This window comes from Procambarus clarkii, chromosome 28 (assembly GCF_040958095.1).
Source record: "Procambarus clarkii isolate CNS0578487 chromosome 28, FALCON_Pclarkii_2.0, whole genome shotgun sequence".
Lineage (NCBI taxonomy): Eukaryota > Metazoa > Arthropoda > Malacostraca > Decapoda > Cambaridae > Procambarus > Procambarus clarkii.
Window position 1 is genome coordinate 4411181 of NC_091177.1, and position 8740 is coordinate 4419920.

The 8740-nt window shown below is 44.2% G+C and overlaps 1 long non-coding RNA gene across 1 annotated transcript in view; it reads right to left on the bottom strand.

The window, feature by feature from the left end:
* Window positions 1–8035: 8035 nt before the first annotated feature.
* LOC123755182 (uncharacterized) overlaps window positions 8036–8740 on the bottom strand; it is an 83482-nt gene continuing 82777 nt past the window's right edge. The window contains exon 4 of the long non-coding RNA XR_006772481.2: window positions 8036–8740. This exon is cut by the window's right edge and continues 349 nt beyond it. This is a non-coding gene — a long non-coding RNA (uncharacterized lncRNA).

Below are 8740 nucleotides of genomic sequence, written 5' to 3' on the forward strand. Positions count from 1 at the left end.
CGTTAACACCCCCCCTGCCCCTCCCATGATTGATAGTTGCCGCTGCAGTGGCTGGTGTATTGTGCGTCTCATACTCATCCTGTGAGCGGTAGAGCAAAAAGGCATTACAAAAGAGCACAAAAGGTCTTAATCAGACCTCAGCGGAAATGGTTACATTTAACAGTTACATCTAACCTACACACCTTACAATGATGACAGCTAGTAACAACATCCTTGCATTGCAACATCTTTATATTTACGGTATATTCTTATACACTAGAGTTATTAACAAAAATGAAATATTACTGAGTACATCGTCAAGAGCCCCATTAACGCCAGCTGGAGATGACCCCCCTCCCTATCCCCATTCTCAAACCCCCTTTCCATTAGGCCTATCCCCTCCAACCCCTCTCTCCCCCCATTCCTCCTTGCACTGACCCCCCCCCCCCCAACACCTCCCTCCTTCCCTCCCTAACCCCATCCTTCTCTTAGTGATCATGTTACTGCATCATTCTGAGTGTTTACTTATAATGGTAGACTTGAGTCATGCTTCGGACCTCGATGAGTGCACTGATTCTCTCCCCCTCTGTCTGTTGTTGATGTTGGAGTACGTTATGGTGTTGATGTTGGAGTACATTATGGTGTTGATGTTGGAGTACATTATGGTGTTGATGTTGGAGTACATTATGTTGATGTTGGAGTACATTATGGTGTTGATGTTGGAGTACATTGTGGTGTTGATGTTGGAGTACATTATGGTGTTGATGTTGGAGTACATTATGGTGTTGATGTTGGAGTACATTATGTTGATGTTGGAGTACATTATGTTGATGTTGGAGTACACTATGGTGTTGATGTTGGAGTACATTATGGTGTGGATGTTGGAGTACATTGTGGTGCTGATGTTGGAGTACATTAAGGTGTTGATGTTGGAGTACATTGTGGTGTTGATGTTGGAGTACATTATGGTGATGATGTTGGAGTACATTGTGGTGTTGATGTTGGAGTACATTGTGGTGTTGATGTTGGAGTACATTATGTTGTTGATGTTGGAGTACATTGTGGTGTTGATGTTGGAGTACATTATGGTGATGATGTTGGAGTACATTGTGGTGTTGATGTTGGAGTACATTATGGTGTTGATGTTGGAGTACATTATGTTGATGTTGGAGTACATTATGTTGATGTTGGAGTACATTATGTTGATGTTGGAGTACATTATGGTGTTGATGTTGGAGTACATTATGGTGTGGATGTTGGAGTACATTGTGGTGCTGATGTTGGAGTACATTAAGGTGTTGATGTTGGAGTACATTATGTTGATGTTGGAGTACATTATGTTGATGTTGGAGTACATTATGTTGATGTTGGAGTACATTGTGGTGCTGATGTTGGAGTACATTATGTTGATGTTGGAGTACATTATGTTGATGTTGGAGTACATTATGGTGTTGATGTTGGAGTACATTATGGTGTGGATGTTGGAGTACATTGTGGTGCTGATGTTGGAGTACATTAAGGTGTTGATGTTGGAGTACATTGTGGTGTTGATGTTGGAGTACATTATGTTGTTGATGTTGGAGTACATTGTGGTGTTGATGTTGGAGTACATTGTGGTGTTGATGTTGGAGTACATTGTGGTGTTGATGGTGGAGTACATTGTGGTGTTGATGTTGGAGTACATTATGTTGATGTTGGAGTACATTATGGTGTTGATGGTGGAGTACATTATGTTGATGGTGGAGTACATTATGTTGATGTTGGAGTACATTATGGTGTTGATGTTGGAGTACATTATGTTGATGTTGGAGTACATTATGTTGATGTTGGAGTACATTATGTTGATGTTGGAGTACATTATGGTGTTGATGGTGGAGTACATTATGGTGTTGATGTTGGAGTACATTATGGTGTTGATGGTGGAGTACATTATGGTGTTGATGGTGGAGTACATTATGGTGTTGATGGTGGAGTACATTATGGTGTTGATGGTGGAGTACATTATGGTGTTGATGGTGGAGTACATTATGGTGTTGATGTTGGAGTACATTATGGTGTTGATGTTGGAGTACATTGTGGTGTTGATGTTGGAGTACATTATGGTGTTGATGGTGGAGTACATTATGGTGTTGATGGTGGAGTACATTATGTTGTTGATGTTGGAGTACATTATGTTGTTGATGTTGCAGTACATTATGTTGTTGATGTTGCAGTACATTATGTTGATGTTGGAGTACATTATGGTGTTGATGTTGGAGTACATTGTGGTGTTGATGTTGGAGTACATTATGGTGTTGATGTTGGAGTACATTATGTTGTTGATGTTGGAGTACATTATGTTGTTGATGTTGGAGTACATTATGGTGTTGATGTTGGAGTACATTATGTTGTTGATGTTGGAGTACATTATGTTGTTGATGTTGCAGTACATTATGTTGTTGATGTTGGAGTACATTATGTTGATGTTGGAGTACATTATGTTGATGTTGCAGTACATTATGTTGTTGATGTTGGAGTACATTATGTTGATGTTGGAGTACATTATGTTGATGTTGCAGTACATTATGTTGTTGATGTTGGAGTACATTATGTTGATGTTGGAGTACATTCATTTTGTTGCTGACATAATACATTCCACTGATGATATTGGAATACATTCCAATGATGATAGAATACATTTCATTGATGGTGTTGAAATATATTGCGTTGATGATCTCGGAATACATTCCGCAGCCTTGGAGCCGAGCAGCAATTTCCTCGCGTTATCTTCACATTTCTACGGTCGGAAAGAGAGAACAAGAACTCCTTGAGAGAGGCGCTGTAGTGCAAGCTGCCGGGTGCTGCCTCACGAGGTCACTACTCCTCACGCCGACGACCTTACGCCGGCTGACGTAGAAGTCAAAGTGCTGCTAACTGCTTAGTACAGTGTGTTATACAAGCGTGCCCAAGACCCCGCTGGCGGTGATGATATGATGATGCCTCGCGCGGCTTCAACGTTGTCTGTGGCTATGGATGACCACCTCTGATGAAGTCGAATGTTTTTTTGGGGTCTCACGCTACACTTTTCAGTCCAAAGGCTCATCTCGTACCCTTTGTTTACTGTAATATTGGGTACGCTTTGTCCCGTTAGTCCTCCTGGGCATCCTTTGTCCCCTTGGTCTATAATTGAGCAGATCCCGAGGTCCCCCAGGTGCCCCCTGGTGTCTGGGGCCCTGGGTGGTAGGAAGGAAATTATCCCACTCATTAGTGAGGTTGTGAGCTGCCCTGGGGGACGGAGCTGCCCTGGGGGACGGAGCTGCCCTGGGGGACGGGGGAGGAACACACGGCCACCGTAATCGGACTAGTTAGATGGTGATGATGTGTAGTGACCAGGGGGGGGGGAGACAAGTTGTGTTGATGAGGGAGATGTTCTGGAGGAGGAGATGTGTTGGGGAGATTAGATGTGTCCTGGCGGTGTACAGGAGTCTTGGAGAAGAGGTGTCTTAGTAAGCAAGAGGTACCTTGGGGAAGTAGAGGTGTCTTGGAGCAGTGATGGACCTCTGGAAGAACAAGACTTATCGTGGAAGAAGAGCAGGGAGAGAGATAGGCGTCTCCAGGAGTAGAGAAGTTCTATAAGCCTAAGGGGCCCTGGTGTTGCTCTGGGAAAGGCAGGACAGTGGAAGCGTCATACAGAGGAGTGGAGAGATAGTCTCCTATCCATCCTTTACCCCCCCCCCCCTCCCTCCCTCCTCATATCTCCACATAACCACATGCACCAGCCAAAGATAACGTATCGAGTAAGGGTAAGAGAGGGGAGGGGAGAGATATGGTGGCACAAGAACGGAATTGTGTTCAAGAAGGGTAGGGTGGGCTTTGTTGCAAAGGGATAATGTGGTGAAGAGGGGTGGAAGCGTGTTGGAGTGTAGTGTTAGAGGGATAGGGGGGGGAGGGGGTGTACCATGATACTGGAGTGCAACTGACGGCAGGGGGGTGGGTGGGGGGGTCATAAGTGTATGGTAAGGAGTTAGAATGTACTGGCATTGGGGAAAGGTCTGATGAAGCAGCCCGTTCTACCGATTTCCCACAACGTGCACAATACAAAATGTTAATCTCACCAGAGACGTACTAACCCAAGCAATCCACCTAACCTAATCTATCGATGCCGAGAAGCTGTAATTCGTTACAACTTGTAGCGATATCTACCGATCGCGATGGTAGATATCTACATCTGCTGCTGAAAAATGTCCAGCTGATGATGACAAGACTGAATGTCACTGTCACAACATTGTCACAACATTGTCACTGTCACAACACTGTCACAACATTGTCACTGTCACAACATTGTCACTGTCACAACACTGTCCCTGTCACACGCATGTGCATTAATGACTGCTATTTAGCGCTTATGGATGACGCCAACATTTAGGGGTGTAAACTTTATTTCTTAAATCTAGGGTCAGGTTTTAGATGAGGGAGAAGGAGAGGTAGAGAGGGGCCAGAGAGGTAAGAAAGGGAGAGGGCGAGGTAGAGAGGGGCCAGAGAGGTAAGAAAGGGAGAGGGCGAGGTAGAGAGGGGCCAGAGAGGTAAGACAGGTAGACAAAGGACCGACAAAATAAAAGAGAGGCGTGAAGCACAGCAGGAAGGTTAGTTCATAAATCGAGTCCATATAAGGTGAGAGAGAGGAGGGGGGGGGGGGGGGGGAGAGAGAGAGGGGTGAGAGAGGGGGGAAGAGAAGGGAGGTTCAGGTAAGGACAATGGCCAGCGACAGGTGTTTATGTTTATGGACAGGTAAAAACGGTTGTCAAAGACCACTCGGGTCATTAAAGTGTCATGACACCTTCCAACTTTTCCTTGACCAAAACATTACTCGCCGGCATGTCAAATGTCACCAGTAAAACTTGTCTTTGTGAAAAAAAACAGCTACAATAAGTCGGAGAAGATAAAGCAATTAATTTTCCTATAAATGGAGAATGTATAATTCGTTATTTTACACACACACACACACACACCAGGAAGCAGCCCCGTGACAGCTGACTAACTCCCAGGTACCTATTTACTGCTAGGTAACACTGTCACAGGGTGAAAGAAACTTTGCCCATTTGTTTCTGTCTCGTGCGGGAATCGAACCCGCGCCACAGAGTTACGAGTCCTACGCTCTATCCACCAGGCTACGAGGCCCCCCCCTACACACACACTGTATGTGTGTGTGTGTGTGTGTGTGTGTGTATTTCTTTGTGTGGTGTGTATTTGTACGTATGCATATATGAGTGTGTGCGTGGGTCCCATATCAAACGTGGCAAGTCTATGTACTTAATATGACGACCACATTGCTACCACGGCCTCGCTCCCACGACCCCACCACCTTCACCACCACCATCACCACCACCACCACCAACACTTTCACCACTAGCACTACCTTCACCATCACTATATTCACCACCATCTTTATAAACGACTTACATAAGAAGTTTAAAGACAAGACTTAAAATATTGAAATTGGTAACTAGTAAGAACATTGGTTTTAATGTTAGATATACTAGACTATTTTATGACTTTGTTAGATGCAAAGCATGATAACTAGGGCTCTAACTTGCCAGCCTCGTTTTAGACAAATTAGAATACCTAATGAAGCCCTGAGGGTGATTCTTGGTGGCCCAAGATGTACAAGAATTACTAACATTGGGGCGATACTGAAGCTTCTAACCACAATAGAGGAGAGAACCACGCAATACAGCACGACTATTAAAGACATTAGAGGCTGCAGATCTCCATCACTGCTCAGACAAATTATTTTGTGCTGTTAAAACCCTATTGACTGGTGCCAACATACCAACTCAATCCTTGTACGATAAATGGCTGAGTGAAAATGCCTACAATCTCATCAAACTGATATTCCTTTCAAGTGTAATCGGTCTGTCACTGATAACGCTCTTTATCTGTACTCCACCATTCAAGTATCATAAACACCCGTCGCCAAGAAAGGTAAAGAGAATCTTGCTCTTATTACAACTGTCACACTTGACACAAGTGCCTTGTCTACCATCACCCCCTAAGATCTCACGAGCACTGTGGATCTTAGGCCGGCCAACAGGACGGACCGCAGCAACCTGTAGGTTTTATAGAAACAATACTTTCACACAGTGTTAGTCTAAGGAACTGGCTGACTTGACCTGACAACATAACTAGTTGCACCGGAGCTACTACCACTACACTAAAAAACACAGGTGGAATAATTTTTTGTGATTGCTCTTCAAGCACTTGAAAACATTTCCTATACGATCGAAAGCAAGAAGCTCATAATAGGGATTATAAATAACCTAGAATCACTTTTGTATGGATACCATCTCACACAAATATATCCCATTACAATGTCAGACATCTGCACTCAAATTAGCGTGTAACAAGGATGAAGTTGAATTTAACCTAAGACTCCTCATCTCTGTTATTAAGACAATGTGCTTCCAAACACTCAACTCTGATAGAAGAGAAATTACTGACACCAAAAGGCCTAAAAGCACCCGCATAAGGAAACTATGTTTTGTATAGATCCGAAACCTATGTATCTGGGTGGCACCACCCGCCCACTGGACTGTGACATGCAGCAGTGGTCGCCAGGACCAGGCGTGGCTACCGTTGACTGTGGCAGGTGGCTACACCTCACGGATCTCCCAATCCCCAACACTCCTCTTCTTTAAGAACAAATCCACAAGGGCCGTGACGAGGATTCGAACCTGCGTCCGGGAGCATCCCAGACATTGCTTTAATCGACTGAGCTACGACAGGGTAAAAAGAGTTGAAACCGAAGCTCTACTGAACTTACTGGATCCCGTAGCCTCTCCGAGGCACAAACCAGGATTTTACACAACTCCCCCCTGCAACCGAGCTATGTCAATAGGCCGTTCTCCTCTTCTTTCACCTTTCTCTACCTTCTCCTCTCCTCTAATATCTCCACCTATCCTTCCCACTCTCTTCCCCTCTCCCACCTTCTCTCTCCCCATCCTCCATCTCAGAAAATTTAATACTATGAAGTACTGAAAAAACTTATAAATAACTCGACGGAAAACACCCTTATTTCAGACTTTATGCGAGTCACTGGGGGGTCGTTATAGATGCCGATATTTCTTAACGTGTGTCACCGAGGCCGACCGGAACTGGTCTATTACACCCCCCATACCCCCCCCCCTCCTCTTGGAAAATTTGATGAAGCTAGCACTATGTATCAGGCGTCTGACTGATACACGCTTTTTATAGACGTACATGTACACAAATATATACATCTAAGAAAAGATGGTGTTCAATGGAACTGTGACATCACTTTTGTCCTTACATTACGTGGAATGTTTTAGCCAACTGGGAGAGGTGATCTTAAGGAGAGTTGACATTCGTAGAGCGTAAAAATCACCCAACTGGCAAACCATTCGAAATGGGCCCCTTTTCAGCTCACCTGATGCCTGACCTTGGTCAAGACCAGCCACACTCACCGGGGCTCTTGAGACATCCCCATTGATATTATTATTCTGATAATGGTACGCCAACCATTATCATCTGCCTTGCAACTGCCTCTCATCAACCTGTTTGATGAGAGGCAGTTGCAAGGTTCAGAAGCTCATCTCTGGAGAGCATATTTCTGAAGCAGGTTCACCTGCAAATAGGGAGCTTCTGGCTTCATTTGTACTTACGACGCACAGACTATGAATAAGTATTGCTGGTTGGTGTTCCACGAACAAAAATTAGTCCCCTTCCCCTGCCCTAACTGTGCAAATCAGAAGGAACCGGTAATGTTGTTGCTGCGACAAGTGATTCTGAAAGCTACAAATGAATTGGTGTCATCTTAAAGAAAGGGAGTAACAGTGACATCCTTATTAAGTAATCGAAGTTTAGAGGCGCCATCCCTGGGATCTACACAAAAAGTAATGACTGCACAACCTTATGTTTGAGTACAGTTTAACACAATATCTGCTGTGTTTTCAATGTCGACGCCTCTGTATTTTCCACGTCGACGAATAAGGGGCGTCGACGGTTAAGGGATATCGACGTATAAGGGGCGGTTAACATAAAACATGATCAGCTGTTTTGCCCTTACCTCGTCCGGAATTAGAGCATCACGACTGAGAGATCCCAAGCTAAGTAGGACTGTCTTGTGGAAACCTTGACGTTTGCAAGACGTCATAAAGAACATTAGACTCGATAGGTAAGAGTTATGAAATGTCAGAATTTTGTAATTATATTTTATAACATTTCTTAGTGAGAGGAAGTGTCTATATTTTGTGATCAAAATTAAATATACATTTGTTGGTGTGGCAATGTTAGCCTGATATTTGTACTGATATTTTTGTGTAAATATCTGGCCACCATTATTTCTATTTGATACAAGTGTGTAATTGTTCAGTAATGTTGATCAATATCTTGAGGTTATCTTGAGATGATTTCGGGGCTTTTAGTGTCCCCGCGGCCCGGTCCTCGACCAGGCCTCCACCCCCAGGAAGCAGCCCGTGACAGCTGACTAACACCCAGGTACCTATTTAACTGCTAGGTAACAGGGGCATAGGGTGAAAGAAACTCTGCCCATTGTTTCTCGACGGCGCATGGGATCGAACCCAGGACTACAGGAACACAAGTCCAGCGTGCTGTTCGCTCGGCCGACTGACTCATCAATGAGTCATTTTATTCCTATCTGCCCCATAATAATAATATTTGGTAGGGTACCAGCTTGGAGATATGGTTGGCATAGTTAAGGATGACCTGGGGTTATTTCGCGGTGATCTCACAGTACGTTTCTTCT